The sequence below is a fragment of the Oncorhynchus masou genome, unplaced genomic scaffold (genome assembly GCF_036934945.1).
Source record: "Oncorhynchus masou masou isolate Uvic2021 unplaced genomic scaffold, UVic_Omas_1.1 unplaced_scaffold_1162, whole genome shotgun sequence".
Lineage (NCBI taxonomy): Eukaryota > Metazoa > Chordata > Actinopteri > Salmoniformes > Salmonidae > Oncorhynchus > Oncorhynchus masou.
The window spans coordinates 62,501-79,664 of NW_027001379.1; the positions used below are offsets into that span (position 1 = coordinate 62,501).

The following is a 17,164-nucleotide window of genomic DNA, read 5'->3' on the forward strand; positions in this document are numbered from 1 at the left end:
TAGCATTATGTCCAGCTAGCAGCAGGTAACTTGGTCACGAAAATCAGAAAAGCAATCAAATTGTTTAGCTTTGATGAGCTTCGGATATTTTCACTCACGAGACTCCCAGTTAGATGGCCAATGTTCATTTTTTCCAAATATATTATTTTTGTAGGCGAAATAGCTCCGTTTGTTCTTCACGTTTGGCTGAGAAATCGACCGGGAATTACGGTCACGAAAACGCTGAAAAATATTCCAAATTAGCTCCATTATATTTACAGAAACATGGCAAACGTTGTTTATAATCAATCCTCAAGGTGTTTTTCAAATATCTATTTGATAATTTTTCCACTGGGACGATTGGTTTTTCATTAGGACCGATTGAAATAATGGCTACCTCTGTATTTTACGCGAGAATCACTCTGAGAGCCATCAGGTGACCGACCACTTACACAATGTAGCCGCTTACGGGTATTCTTCAACATAAATGCGTAAAACTACGTCACAATGCTGTAGACACCTTGGGGAATACGTAGAAAAAGTAATCTGGTTGATAGCCCATTCACTGCTCAATAGGGACGCATTGGAACGCAGAGCTTTCAAAACACGAGGTACTTCCGGATTGGATTTTTCTCAGGCTTTCGACTGCAATATCAGTTCTGTTCTACTTACAGACAATATTTTTTACAGTTTTGGAAACTTTAGAGTGTTTTCTATCCTAAGCTGTCAATTATATGCATATTCTAGCATCTTGTCCTCACAAAATATCCTGTTTACTTTGGGCACGTTATTTTTCCAAAAATGACAATACTGCCCCCTAGTCACAACAGGTTTTAAGGAGATAAATTGTAGAAAATGACGAGGGGATCCCGGGTGGCACAGTGGTTAAGGGCGCTGTACTGCAGCGCCAGCTTTGCCATCAGAAACTCTGGGTTTGTCGTAACCGGCTGCGACCGTGGGGCGATGCACAATTGGCCTAGCCTAGGTTCTGACTTTGCAGCTTGGCCAGAAAGTGACAACCTTGCGTGAGGCTAAACCTGATTGTACATCTGTGTCTACGGCCAACGGTTACCCAGAGCGTCTTGTTACCGCTAACCCATTTTGACTCCGCCCCCTCCAGCCTGAGAACCTCCTATTGGCCAGTAAGCTGAAGGGGCGGCGGTTAAGCTAGCTGACTTTGGGCTCGCCATCGAGGTGCAGGGCGACCAACAGGCATGGTTTGGTGAGTATCGTCGAGTGGCTTCTCTCTTATGGGACGGGACAGAAAATGTTTTTTTCACACTACTGAGCGAGCTGAACTAGCCTCCACTGTAGTTTCTGGTACTGTGAGTGCTGTGAGTGAAAGGCTAATGGGAAAATGAATAATGCCAAGCCAGCACAGTGCGGTTCGGGTCGGGTCTGCACACTAGTGTATTAGAGGACACACAGACCTGGCCTAGAATAGACCCCTAACCTCTTACCACTTTTGAATTGTCAGGGCGGTAGTTAGCCTAGCGGTTAAAAGAAAGGTCACTGGTTCGAATCCCTGAGCTGACGAGGTAAAAATCTGTTGATTTGCCGTTATTTGTCCTGTAAGTCGCTCTGGATAAGAATCACTAAAAATATTTTAAAAAATGTACTGATTGATCGATTTAATCAATTAATGACTCACTCAAGTAATCAATGAATTATTTGCTGTAACAATTACTCAAATCAATCAATCAAACTATTGATACACTCATCCATTTATTCCCTCCCTCCCTCCCTCCCTCCCTCCCTCCCTCCCTCCCTCCCTCCTCCCTCCCTCCCTCCCTCCCTCCCTCCCCTCCCTCCCTCCCTCCCTCCCTCCCTCCCTCCCTCCCTCCCTCCCTCCCTCCCTCCCTCCCTCCCTCCCTCCCTCCCTCTCTACTTCCCTACAGGTTTTGCTGGTACGCCAGGCTACCTGTCTCCAGAGGTTCTGAGAAAAGACCCATATGGGAAGCCTGTGGACATGTGGGCCTGTGGTAAACAAAACAACCTTTTAATCTCTAACCTTTGACCTTTAGAACGGAACTAAATAACATACTTCCATGTGATTGTTCCCTGCTGAAAGTTGGCTCAATTACATTCCAATTCAGGAAGTGAAATTTCCAAAAAAGGGGTCAGTTTGGGGTCAAGACTGTGTTGTTTTGATCTGTGGGTGATGGTAAGCGCGTGTGTCTTCCTGCCAGGGGTGATCCTGTACATCCTATTGGTCGGTTATCCTCCCTTCTGGGACGAGGACCAACACAGACTGTACCAGCAGATCAAGGCTGGGGCCTACGATGTGAGAACTACCAACCTCTATCTCTCTGTCTGACTCTCTATGATGGGAGAACTACCAACCTCTATCTCTCTGTCTGACTCTCTATGATGGGAGAACTACCAACCTCTATCTATCTCTCTGTCTGACTGACTCTCTCCTCTCTACGATGTGAGAACTACCAACCTCTATCTCTCTGTCTGACTCTCTATGATGGGAGAACTACCAACCTCTATCTATCTCTCTGTCTGACTGACTCTCTCCTCTCTACGATGTGAGAACTACCAACCTCTATCTCTCTGTCTGACTCTCTATGATGGGAGAACTACCAACCACTATCTCTCTGTCTGTCTGACTCTCTCCTCTCTATGACAGGAGAACTACCAACCTCTATCTATTTCTCTGTCTGACTGACTCTCTCCTCTCTACGATGGGAGAACTACCAACCTCTATCTATCTCTCTGTCTGACTGACTCTCTCCTCTCTACGATGGGAGAACAACCAACCTCTATCTCTCTGTCTGACTGACTATCTACGATGTGAGAACTACCAACCTCTAACTACCAACCTCTATCTCTCTGTCTGACTTGCTCTCTCTCTCATTCTCTGTCTGTCTGTCTGTCTGTCTGTCTGTCTGTCTGTCTGTCTGTCTGTCTGTCTGTCTGTCTGTCTGTCTGTCTGTCTGTCTGTCTGTCTGTCTGTCTGTCTGTCTGTCTGTCTGTCTCTCTGTCTCTCTGTCCCTCTCTCTCTCTGTCTCTCTCTGTCTCTCTCTGTCTCTCTCTCTCTCTCTTCACTGGTGTTGGAAATTAATGAATTGATAGACAGAATGGTGGAATGTATTGATTGATTGATGGACTGACTGATTGTGTGTAATGTGTGTCTATAGTTCCCGTCCCCAGAGTGGGACACAGTGACTCCTGATGCCAAAGACCTGATCAATAAGATGTTGACCATCAACCCCGGCAAACGCATCACCACCGCAGAGGCCCTCAAACACCCCTGGATCTGTGTATGGAAACACACACACACACACACACACACACACACACACACACACACACACACACACACACACACACACACACACACACACACACACACACACACACACACAGCCCTTCCACTGATTTCTCCTCTACTCTCCTCTCATCCTCTTCTCCTCTCCTATTAAACATTATTTGGATTGATGAAGATTCAAACGTTCAAAAAACAGACTGAGGAACTAGTTAAAAAGCTAAGATTTAAAGTGGGCTTCTTCTTCTTCTTCATTTTTTTTAAGAAGTAGATTTTGCCAGTCTTAAACAGCAGGAACCAGATTGTCGTCTGGACTAATTGTGACACCTTATTATCCAAATACATAAGAGACTCCACTGTAAATAATTTGATGCCGTCCACCCTAGTCCCTTATCACAGGGGACAGTTGTAATACTCGTCACTACATCCTCAATCAGAAGGTTGTCTGGTCCCTCAGTAAAGTCCCGTAGATCTCTTCATTACTCATCACTACATCCTGATTCAGAGGGTTGTCTTGTCCCTCAGTAAAGTCCTGTAGATCTCTTCATTACTCATCGCTACATCCTGAATCAGAAGGTTGTCTGGTCCTGAATCAGAAGGTTGTCTGGTCCCTCAGTAAAGTCCCATAGATCTCTTCATTACTCATCACTACATCCTGAATCAGAAGGTTGTCTGGTCCCTCAGTAAAGTCCCGTAGATCTCTTCATTACTCATCACTACATCCTGAATCAGAAGGTTGTCTGGTCCCTCAGTAAAGTCCCGTAGATCTCTTCATTACTCATCACTACATCCTGAATCAGAAGGTTGTCTGGTCCCTCAGTAAAGTCCTGTAGATCTCTTCATTACTCGTCACTACATCCTGAATCAGAAGGTTGTCTGGTCCCTCAGTAAAGTCCCGTAGATCTCTTCATTACTCATCACTACATCCTGAATCAGAAGGTTGTCTGGTCCCTCAGTAAAGTCCCGTAGATCTCTTCATTACTCATCACTACATCCTGATTCAGAGGGTTGTCTGGTCCTGAATCAGAAGGTTGTCTGGTCCCTCAGTAAAGTCCCGTAGATCTCTTCATTACTCATCACTACATCCTGAATCAGAAGGTTGTCTGGTCCCTCAGTAAAGTCCTGTAGATCTCTTCATTACTCATCACTACATCCTGAATCAGAAGGTTGTCTGGTCCCTCAGTAAAGTCCCGTAGATCTCTTCATTACTCATCACTACATCCTGAATCAGAGGGTTGTCTGGTCCCTCAGTAAAGTCCCGTAGATCTCTTCATTACTCATCACTACATCCTGAATCAGAAGGTTGTCTGGTCCCTCAGTAAAGTCCCGTAGATCTCTTCATTACTCATCACTACATCCTGAATCAGAAGGTTGTCTGGTCCCTCTGTAAAGTCCCGTAGATCTCTTCATTACTCATCACTACATCCTGAATCAGAAGGTTGTCTGGTCCCTCAGTAAAGTCCTGTAGATCTCTTCATTACTCATCACTACATCCTGAATCAGAAGGTTGTCTGGTCCTGAATCAGAGGGTTGTCTGGTCCCTCTGTAAAGTCCTGTAGATCTCTTCATTACTCATCACTACATCCTGAATCAGAAGGTTGTCTGGTCCCTCAGTAAAGTCCCGTAGATCTCTTCATTACTCATCACTACATCCTGAATCAGAAGGTTGTCTGGTCCCTCTGTAAAGTCTCGTAGATCTCTTCATTACTCATCACTACATCCTGAATCAGAAGGTTGTCTGGTCCCTCAGTAAAGTCCTGTAGATCTCTTCATTACTCATCACTACATCCTGAATCAGAAGGTTGTCTGGTCCCTCAGTAAAGTCCCGTAGATCTCTTCATTACTCATCACTACATCCTGAATCAGAAGGTTGTCTGGTCCCTCTGTAAAGTCTCGTAGATCTCTTCATTACTCATCACTACATCCTGAATCAGAAGGTTGTCTGGTCCCTCAGTAAAGTCCTGTAGATCTCTTCATTACTCATCACTACATCCTGAATCAGAAGGTTGTCTGGTCCTGAATCAGAAGGTTGTCTGGTCCCTCAGTAAAGTCCCATAGATCTCTTCATTACTCATCACTATATCCTGAATCAGAAGGTTGTCTGGTCCCTCAGTAAAGTCCCGTAGATCTCTTCATTACTCATCACTACATCCTGAATCAGAAGGTTGTCTGGTCCCTCAGTAAAGTCCCGTAGATCTCTTCATTACTCATCACTACATCCTGAATCAGAAGGTTGTCTGGTCCCTCTGTAAAGTCCTGTAGATCTCTTCATTACTCATCACTACATCCTGAATCAGAGGGTTGTCTGGTCCCTCAGTTAAGTCCCGTAGATCTCTTCATTACTCATCACTACATCCTGAATCAGAAGGTTGTCTGGTCCCTCGGTAAAGTCCCATATATCTCTTCATTACTCATCACTACATCCTGAATCAGAAGGTTGTCTGGTCCCTCGGTAAAGTCCCATATATCTCTTCATTACTCATCACTACATCCTGAATCAGAAGGTTGTCTGGTCCCTCAGTAAAGTCCCGTAGATCTCTTCATTACTCATCACTACATCCTGAATCAGAAGGTTGTCTGGTCCCTCAGTAAAGTCCGTAGATCTCTTCATTACTCATCACTACATCCTGAATCAGAAGGTTGTCTGGTCCCTCAGTAAAGTCCCGTAGATCTCTGCATTACTCATCACTACATCCTGAATCAGAAGGTTGTCTGGTCCTGAATCAGAAGGTTGTCTGGTCCCTCAGTAAAGTCCCGTAGATCTCTTCATTACTCCCACTTTGTTTCCAAACTTCCCAGTTGAAGTAAACCAATCTAAGTGTTGGTAAACTCTTGAGGTCCCTCTGGTCTCCACGAAGTTAAAGGTCATTCCTCTTGTTAGAGGTCTTGTCTCCACGAAGTTAAAGGTCATTCCTCTTTTTAGAGGTCTTGTCTCCACGAAGTTAAAGGTAATTCCTCTTTTTAGTTTGATTTCTCCTCGTCTGGGTTACCCGGTACCACTAGGGCAGTTTAAAACCCTAATAATGAATGAGCTCTCCTTGTCTGGGTTCCCCGGGACCACTAGGGCAGTTTAAACCCCTAATGATGAATGAGCTCTCCTCGTCTGGTTTCCCCGGTGCCACTGGGGCAGTTTAAACCCCTAATGATGAATGAGTTCACTGAGATTTGGGTTCCCCGTTACCACTAGGGCATTTTAAAACCCCTAATCAGATTTGTAATTGTTTTGTTTAAATGTAATTTAATATATCTGTATCTGTTACTGTATCTTGTAGTTTAAATATTTGTATTGTTTATTGTATTGATCATATTGATTATTGGAATTGTTGTCCTCATGGCACCATTGGAAATGAGACCCGAGGTCTCAATGGAATCCCCTGTATAAAATAACATTCTCTCTCAATTCAACTACAATCAAGGGGCTTTATTGTCATGGGAAACATGTGTTAACATTTCCAAAGCAAGTGGAAGTAGATAATATACAATAGTGAAGAAAAAAAACAATATAAAATGAACAGTAAACATGACGTTCTTTGTTTGCAGCAACGGTCCACTGTAGCTTCCATGATGCACAGACAGGAGACTGTGGAGTGTCTGAAGAAGTTCAACGCCAGGAGAAAACTCAAGGTGACACTCCTCTTTCACTGTCCTCTGTTCTATTCAGAAACTCAAGGTGACACTCCTCTTTCACTGTCCTCTGTTCTATTCAGACAGTCAAGGTGACACTCCTCTTTCACTGTCCTCTGTTCTATTCAGACAGTCAAGGTGACACTCCTCTTTCACTGTCCTCTGTTCTATTCAGACAGTCAAGAGATGTGTCTCTCCCTATTCCCTATACCCTATTTCCTGTTCCCTATACCCTATTCCCTATTCCCTATACTATGCACTACTGTATACCCAGCGATCTATTCCCTATACCCTATTCCCTATTCCCTATACTATGCACCACCCAGGGATCTATTTCTTATACCCTATTCCCTATTCCCTATACTATGCACTACTGTATACCCAGCGATCTATTCCCTATACCCTATTCCCTATACTATGCACTACTGTATACCCAGGGATCTATTTCTTATACCCTATTCCCTATACCCTATTCCATATTTCCTGTACCCTATACTCTATTTCCTATTCCCTGTACCCTATTCCCTATACCTTATACCCTATTCCCTATACACTATACTCTATTCCCTATTCCCTATACCTAATACCCAATACCCTATTCCCTATTCCTTATACCCTATACCCTATACTCTATTCCCTGTTCCCTATACCTTATACCCTATTCCCTATTCCTTATAACCTATACCCTATTCCCTATACCCTATTCCATATTTCCTGTACCCTATACTCTATTTCCTATTCCCTGTACCCTATTCCCTTTACCCTGTACCCTATTCCCTATACCTTATACCCTATTCCCTATACACTATACTCTATTCCCTATACCTTATACCCTATACCCTATTCCTTATACCCTATACTCTATTCCCTATACCTTATACCCTATACCCTATACACTATACTCTATTCCCTATACCTTATACCCTATTCCTTATACCCTATACTCTATTCCCTGTTCCCTATACTCTACTCCCTATTCCTTATACTATGCACTACCTTATACTATGCACTAGATCCCTATACCCAGGGATCTATTTCTTATACCCTATTCCCTATACCCTATTCCATATTTCCTGTACCCTATACTCTATTTCCTATTCCCTGTACCCTATTCCCTTTACCCTGTAATCTATTCCCTATACCTTATACCCTATTCCCTATACACTATACTCTATTCCCTATACCTTATACCCTATTCCTTATACCCTATTCCATATTTCCTGTACCCTATACTCTATTTCCTATTCCCTGTACCCTATTCCCTTTACCCTGTAATCTATTCCCTATACCTTATACCCTATTCCCTATACACTATACTCTATTCCCTATACCTTATACCCTATTCCCTATACACTATACTCTATTCCCTATACCTTATACCCTATACCTTATACCCTATTCCCTATTCCTTATACTCTATACCCTATTCCTTATACCCTATACCCTATTCCCTATACCTTATACCCTATTCCCTATTCCTTATACTCTATACCCTATACCTTATACCCTATACCCTATTCCTTATACCCTATACCCTATTCCTTATACCCTATACCCTATTCCCTATACCCTATACCCTATTCCCTATACCTTATACCCTATTCCCTATTCCTTATACCCTATTCCCTATACCTTATAACCTATTCCCTATTCCTTATACCCTATTCCCTATACCTTATACCCTATTCCCTATTCCTTATACCCTATACCCTATTCCTTATACCCTATACCCTATTCCCTATACCTTATACCCTATACCCTATTCCTTATACCCTATTCCTTATACCCTATACCCTATTCCTTATACCCTATACCCTATTCCCTATACCTTATACCCTATACCCTATTCCTTATACCCTATACCTTATACCCTATACCCTATACCCTATTCCTTATACCCTATTCCTTATACCCTATTCCTTATACCCTATTCCTTATACCCTATTCCTTATACCCTATACCCTATTCCTTATACCCTATACCCTATTCCCTATACCTTATACCCTATTCCCTATTCCTTATACTCTATACCCTATACCCTATACCCTATTCCCTGTACCCTATACCCTATACCCTATTCCCTATTCCTTATACCCTATTCCTTATACCCTATACCCTATACCCTATACACTATACCCTATTCCCTATTCCTTATACCCTATACCCTATTCCTTATACCCTATACCCTATTCCTTATACCCTATACCATATTCCCTATACCCTATACCCTATACCCTATTCCCTATTCCTTATACCCTATACCCTATTCCTTATACCCTATACCCTATTCCCTGTACCCTATACCCTATACCCTATTCCCTATTCCTTATACCCTATTCCTTATACCCTATACCCTATACCCTATACACTATACCCTATTCCCTATTCCTTATACCCTATACCCTATACCCTATACCCTATTCCCTATTCCTTATACCCTATTCCTTATACACTATACCCTATACCCTATTCCTTATACCCTATACCCTATTCCTTATACCCTATACCCTATTCCTTATACCCTATACCCTATACCCTATTCCCTATTCCTTATACCCTATACCCTATACCCTATACCCTATACACTATACCCTATTCCCTATTCCTTATACCCTATACCCTATTCCTTATACCCTATACCCTATTCCTTATACCCTATACCATATTCCCTATTCCCTATTCCCTATTCCGTGCACTACTACAAGGCCCATAGATGTCTGATCAAAAGGACTTTCCAACCAAAGAGTAGTGTCTTTTATAGGGAATAGGGCACCCTTTGGGATGTAGCCAAGCACACACCCTTCTCTTTCTCACCCCCCTTTCCACTTGCTTTGAAATAACCAGCCCCTTCAGTAGAGACTATAGTACCACTGCTGTTGAAATGATCAGCCACTTCAGTAGAGACTATAGTACCACTGCTGTTGTCTGGTGAAATGATCAGCCCTCCAGTAGAGACTATAGTACCACTGCTGTTGAAATGATCAGCCCTCCAGTAGAGACTATAGTACCACTGCTGTTGTCTGTTGAAATGATCAGCCCTCCAGTAGAGACTATAGTACCACTGCTGTTGAAATGATCAGCCCTCCAGTAGAGACTATAGTACCACTGCTGTTGAAATGATCAGCTCTTGAGTAGAGACTATAGTACCACTGCTGTTGAAATGATCAGCCCTCCAGTAGAGACTATAGTACCACTGCTGTTGAAATGATCAGCCCTCCAGTAGAGACTATAGTACCACTGCTGTTGAAATGATCAGCTCTTCAGTAGAGACTATAGTACCACTGCTGTTGAAATGATCAGTCCTCCAGTAGAGACTATAGTACCACTGCTGTTGAAATGATCAGCCCTCCAGTAGAGACTATAGTACCACTGCTGTTGAAATGATCAGTCCTCCAGTAGAGACTATAGTACCACTGCTGTTGAAATGATCAGCCCTCCAGTAGAGACTATAGTACCACTGCTGTTGTCTGGTGAAATGATCAGCCCTCCAGTAGAGACTATAGTACCACTGCTGTTGAAATGATCAGCCCTCCAGTAGAGACTATAGTACCACTGCTGTTGAAATGATCAGCCCTCCAGTAGAGACTATAGTACCACTGCTGGTGAAATGATCAGTCCTTCAGTAGAGACTATAGTACCACTGCTGTTGTCTGGTGAAATGATCAGTCCTTCAGTAGAGACTATAGTACCACTGCTGTTGAAATGATCAGCCCTCCAGTAGAGACTATAGTACCACTGCTGTTGAAATGATCAGCCCTCCAGTAGAGACTATAGTACCACTGCTGTTGTCTGGTGAAATGATCAGTCCTTCAGTAGAGACTATAGTACCACTGCTGTTGAAATGATCAGCCCTCCAGTAGAGACTATAGTACCACTGCTGTTGTCTGGTGAAATGATCAGCCCTCCAGTAGAGACTATAGTACCACTGCTGTTGTCTGGTGAAATGATCAGTCCTTCAGTAGAGACTATAGTACCACTGCTGTTGAAATGATCAGCCCTCCAGTAGAGACTATAGTACCACTGCTGTTGTCTGGTGAAATGATCAGTCCTTCAGTAGAGACTATAGTACCACTGCTGTTGAAATGATCAGCCCTCCAGTAGAGACTATAGTACCACTGCTGTTGAAATGATCAGCTCTTCAGTAGAGACTATAGTACCACTGCTGTTGAAATGATCAGCCCTTCAGTAGAGACTATAGTACCACTGCTGTTGAAATGATCAGTCCTTCAGTAGAGACTATAGTACCACTGCTGTTGAAATGATCAGTCCTTCAGTAGAGACTATAGTACCACTGCTGTTGTCTGGTGAAATGATCAGCCCTCCAGTAGAGACTATAGTACCACTGCTGTTGAAATGATCAGCCCTTCAGTAGAGACTATAGTACCACTGCTGTTGAAATGATCAGCCCTCCAGTAGAGACTATAGTACCACTGCTGGTGTCTGGTGAAATGATCAGTCCTTCAGTAGAGACTATAGTACCACTGCTGTTGTCTGGTGAAATGATCAGCCCTTTAGTAGAGACTATAGTACCACTGCTGTTGTCTGGTGAAATGATCAGCCCTCCAGTAGAGACTATAGTACCACTGCTGTTGAAATGATCAGTCCTTCAGTAGAGACTATAGTACCACTGCTGGTGAAATGATCAGCCCTCCAGTAGAGACTATGGTGAAATGATCAGTCCTTCAGTAGAGACTATAGTACCACTGCTGTTGAAATGATCAGCCCTCCAGTAGAGACTATAGTACCACTGCTGTTGAAATGATCAGCCCTCCAGTAGAGACTATAGTACCACTGCTGTTGAAATGACCAGCCCTCCAGTAGAGACTATAGTACCACTGCTGTTGAAATGATCAGCCCTCCAGTAGAGACTATAGTACCACTGCTGTTGAAATGATCAGCCCTCCAGTAGAGACTATAGTACCACTGCTGTTGAAATGATCAGCCCTTCAGTAGAGACTATAGTACCACTGCTGTTGTCTGGTGAAATGATCAGCCCTTCAGTAGAGACTATAGTACCACTGCTGTTGTCTGGTGAAATGATCAGCCCTCCAGTAGAGACTATAGTACCACTGCTGTTGAAATGATCAGTCCTTCAGTAGAGACTATAGTACCACTGCTGTTGAAATGATCAGCCCTCCAGTAGAGACTATAGTACCACTGCTGTTGTAATGATCAGCCCTTCAGTAGAGACTATAGTACCACTGCTGTTGAAATGATCAGCCCTCCAGTAGAGACTATAGTACCACTGCTGTTGTAATGATCAGCCCTTCAGTAGAGACTATAGTACCACTGCTGTTGAAATGATCAGCCCTCCAGTAGAGACTATAGTACCACTGCTGTTGTCTGGTGTAATCAGTCCTTCAGTAGAGACTATAGTACCACTGCTGTTGTAATGATCAGCCCTCCAGTAGAGACTATAGTACCACTGCTGTTGAAATGATCAGTCCTTCAGTAGAGACTATAGTACCACTGCTGTTGAAATGATCAGTCCTTCAGTAGAGACTATAGTACCACTGCTGTTGTCTGGTGAAATGATCAGCCCTCCAGTAGAGACTATAGTACCACTGCTGTTGAAATGATCAGCCCTCCAGTAGAGACTATAGTACCACTGCTGTTGTCTGGTGAAATGATCAGCCCTCCAGTAGAGACTATAGTACCACTGCTGTTGAAATGATCAGCCCTCCAGTAGAGACTATAGTACCACTGCTGTTGTCTGGTGAAATGATCAGCCCTCCAGTAGAGACTATAGTACCACTGCTGTTGAAATGATCAGCCCTCCAGTAGAGACTATAGTACCACTGCTGTTGAAATGATCAGCCCTCCAGTAGAGACTATAGTACCACTGCTGGTGAAATGATCAGCCCTCCAGTAGAGACTACAGTACCACTGCTGTTGAAATGATCAGCCCTCCAGTAGAGACTATAGTACCACTGCTGTTGTCTGGTGAAATGATCAGCCCTCCAGTAGAGACTATAGTACCACTGCTGTTGAAATGATCAGCCCTTCAGTAGAGACTATAGTACCACTGCTGTTGAAATGATCAGCCCTCCAGTAGAGACTATAGTACCACTGCTGTTGAAATGATCAGCCCTCCAGTAGAGACTATAGTACCACTGCTGTTGAAATGATCAGTCCTTCAGTAGAGACTATAGTACCACTGCTGTTGTCTGGTGAAATGATCAGTCCTCCAGTAGAGACTATAGTACCACTGCTGTTGAAATGATCAGTCCTTCAGTAGAGACTATAGTACCACTGCTGTTGTAATGATCAGCCCTTCAGTAGAGACTATAGTACCACTGCTGTTGTAATGATCAGCCCTTCAGTAGAGACTATAGTACCACTGCTGTTGAAATGATCAGTCCTCCAGTAGAGACTATAGTACCACTGCTGTTGAAATGATCAGTCCTTCAGTAGAGACTATAGTACCACTGCTGTTGTCTGGTGAAATGATCAGCCCTCCAGTAGAGACTATAGTACCACTGCTGTTGTCTGGTGAAATGATCAGCCCTCCAGTAGAGACTATAGTACCACTGCTGTTGAAATGATCAGCTCTTCAGTAGAGACTATAGTACCACTGCTGTTGTCTGGTGAAATGATCAGTCCTTCAGTAGAGACTATAGTACCACTGCTGTTGAAATGATCAGTCCTTCAGTAGAGACTATAGTACCACTGCTGTTGAAATGATCAGCCCTCCAGTAGAGACTATAGTACCACTGCTGTTGAAATGATCAGCCCTCCAGTAGAGACTATAGTACCACTGCTGTTGTCTGGTGAAATGATCAGCCCTTCAGTAGAGACTATAGTACCACTGCTGTTGAAATGATCAGCCCTTCAGTAGAGACTATAGTACCACTGCTGTTGAAATGATCAGTCCTTCAGTAGAGACTATAGTACCACTGCTGTTGTCTGGTGAAATGATCAGCCCTCCAGTAGAGACTATAGTACCACTGCTGTTGTCTGGTGAAATGATCAGCTCTTCAGTAGAGACTATAGTACCACTGCTGTTGAAATGATCAGTCCTCCAGTAGAGACTATAGTACCACTGCTGTTGAAATGATCAGGCCTTCCGTAGAGACTATAGTACCACTGCTGGTGAAATGATCAGCCCTCCAGTAGAGACTATAGTACCACTGCTGTTGTCTGGTGAAATGATCAGCCCTCCAGTAGAGACTATAGTACCACTGCTGTTGAAATGATCAGCCCTTCAGTAGAGACTATAGTACCACTGCTGTTGAAATGATCAGCACTTCAGTAGAGACTATAGTACCACTGCTGGTGAAATGATCAGTCTTTCAGTAGAGACTATAGTACCACTGCTGTTGTCTGGTGAAATGATCAGCCCTCCAGTAGAGACTATAGTACCACTGCTGTTGAAATGATCAGTCCTCCAGTAGAGACTATAGTACCACTGCTGTTGTCTGGTGAAATGATCAGCCCTTCAGTAGAGACTATAGTACCACTGCTGTTGAAATGATCAGCCCTCCAGTAGAGACTATAGTACCACTGCTGTTGTAATGATCAGTCCTCCAGTAGAGACTATAGTACCACTGCTCCAGTAGAGACTGTCTGCTGTTGAAATGATCAGCCCTTCAGTAGAGACTATAGTACCACTGCTGTTGAAATGATCAGCCCTCCAGTAGAGACTATAGTACCACTGCTGTTGTAATGATCAGTCCTCCAGTAGAGACTATAGTACCACTGCTGTTGTCTGTTGAAATGATCAGCCCTTCAGTAGAGACTATAGTACCACTGCTGTTGTCTGGTGAAATGATCAGCCCCTTCAGTAGAGACTATAGTACCACTGCTGTTGTAATGATCAGTCCTCCAGTAGAGACTATAGTACCACTGCTGTTGAAATGATCAGTCCTTCAGTAGAGACTATAGTACCACTGCTGGTGTAATGATCAGCCCTCCAGTAGAGACTATAGTACCACTGCTGTTGAAATGATCAGCCCTCCAGTAGAGACTATAGTACCACTGCTGTTGAAATGATCAGCCCTCCAGTAGAGACTATAGTACCACTGCTGTTGAAATGATCAGCCCTCCAGTAGAGACTATAGTACCACTGCTGTTGAAATGATCAGTCCTTCAGTAGAGACTATAGTACCACTGCTGTTGTCTGGTGAAATGATCAGTCCTTCAGTAGAGACTATAGTACCACTGCTGTTGTCTGGTGAAATGATCAGCCCTCCAGTAGAGACTATAGTACCACTGCTGTTGAAATGATCAGCCCCTTCAGTAGAGACTATAGTACCACTGCTGTTGAAATGATCAGCCCTCCAGTAGAGACTATAGTACCACTGCTGGTGAAATGATCAGCCCTCCAGTAGAGACTATAGTACCACTGCTGGTGAAATGATCAGCCCTCCAGTAGAGACTATAGTACCACTGCTGGTGAAATGATCAGCCCCTTCAGTAGAGACTATAGTACCACTGCTGTTGAAATGATCAGCCCTCCAGTAGAGACTATAGTACCACTGCTGGTGAAATGATCAGCCCTCCAGTAGAGACTATAGTACCACTGCTGTTGAAATGATCAGTCCTTCAGTAGAGACTATAGTACCACTGCTGTTGAAATGATCAGTCCTTCAGTAGAGACTATAGTACCACTGCTGTTGAAATGATCAGCCCTCCAGTAGAGACTATAGTACCACTGCTGTTGAAATGATCAGTCCTTCAGTAGAGACTATAGTACCACTGCTGTTGAAATGATCAGTCCTTCAGTAGAGACTATAGTACCACTGCTGTTGTCTGGTGAAATGATCAGTCCTTCAGTAGAGACTATAGTACCACTGCTGTTGTAATGATCAGTCCTTCAGTAGAGACTATAGTACCACTGCTGTTGAAATGATCAGCTCTTCAGTAGAGACTATAGTACCACTGCTGTTGTAATGATCAGCTCTTCAGTAGAGACTATAGTACCACTGCTGTTGTCTGGTGAAATGATCAGCCCTCCAGTAGAGACTATAGTACCACTGCTGTTGAAATAACCAGTCCTTCAGTAGAGACTATAGTACCACTGCTGTTGAAATGATCAGCCCTCCAGTAGAGACTATAGTACCACTGCTGTTGTCTGGTGAAATGACCAGCCCTTCAGTAGAGACTATAGTAACACTGCTGGTCTTCTCTCTTTTTATTAGCATTTCTCTTTTCTAAAAATCTTTAATTTGTGAATTGCTCTCTCTTCCCCTCCTCTTTTCTGCTCTCTCCTCCCCTCTATTCTGGTCTCTCCTCTCCTCCTCTTTTCTGGTCTCTCCTCCCCTCCTCTTTTCTGGTCTCTCCTCCCCTGCTCTTTTCTGGTCTCTCCTCCCCTGGTCTTTTCTGGTCTCTCCTCCCCTGGTCTTTTCTGGTCTCTCCTCCCCTGCTCTTTTCTGGTCTCTCCTCCCCTCCTCTTTTCTGCTCACTCCTCCCCTCTATTCTGCTCTCTCCTCCACCCCTCTATTCTGTTCTCTCCTCCCCTCCTCTTTTCTGCTCACTCCTCCCCTCCTCTTTTCTGCTCTCTCCTCCCCTCCTCTTTTCTGCTCTCTCCATCCTTCCCTCCTTTCTTTCTGTCCCCTCCACTCTTTCAGGGAGCCATTTTGACCACTTTGCTGGTAACAAAAAACTTCTCAGGTACGTCCTTCTCTCTCTCTCTCTCTCTCTCTCTCTCTCTCTCTCTCTCTGTCCTTCGCTCTCTCTCTCTCTCTGTTCTCTCCCTCTGTGTCTCTCTCTCTGTCTCTCTTTCTCGCTGTCTCTCCCTCTTTGTCCTCTCTCTCTGTCTCTGTCTCTCGCTCTGTCTCTCGCTCTCTCTGTCCGTTGCTCTCTCTCTGTTCTCTCCTCTGTCTCTAATTATTAATTATTTTGATTCATGTTTTCCTTTAGAATTAAATAATCAGATTTTATTTTTTTCTTTACAATTAATCATTTTCTTATTTTTAATTGTTTTTTTTTTATTTCTTTACGTCCTTTGTTCGGGATGTGGTTTCCCTCGAGGTAAGAACTCACTTCCTCTACGTCAGCCAATCAGTGGCCAGTGTTTCATGTCACTTCCTCTCTGTCAACCAATCAGTGGCCAGGGCCTCATGTCACACCCTTTGTCGGTACTCTTATACCCTTTCACACAATATCGGGCCGATCCCAACCAAACTGTGCTGGCTCTGATATTTCTTGTCACATTGTCTCTAGTCGGCACGGTTACAGTAACTATGGAGGATGCGTAACCAGGACAGCTCAGTACAGCTTGGTTTGGTTCGACTCAGTAGTGTGAAAATCCCTTTTAAAACACATTGATTTTATAATAGTACATTA

General features: G+C 43.6%; 1 pseudogene; it reads left to right on the forward strand.

Moving 5' to 3' along the window:
- LOC135529416 (calcium/calmodulin-dependent protein kinase type II delta chain-like) overlaps nt 1-17,164 on the forward strand; it is a 95,281-nt pseudogene that overhangs the window by 53,477 nt on the left and 24,640 nt on the right.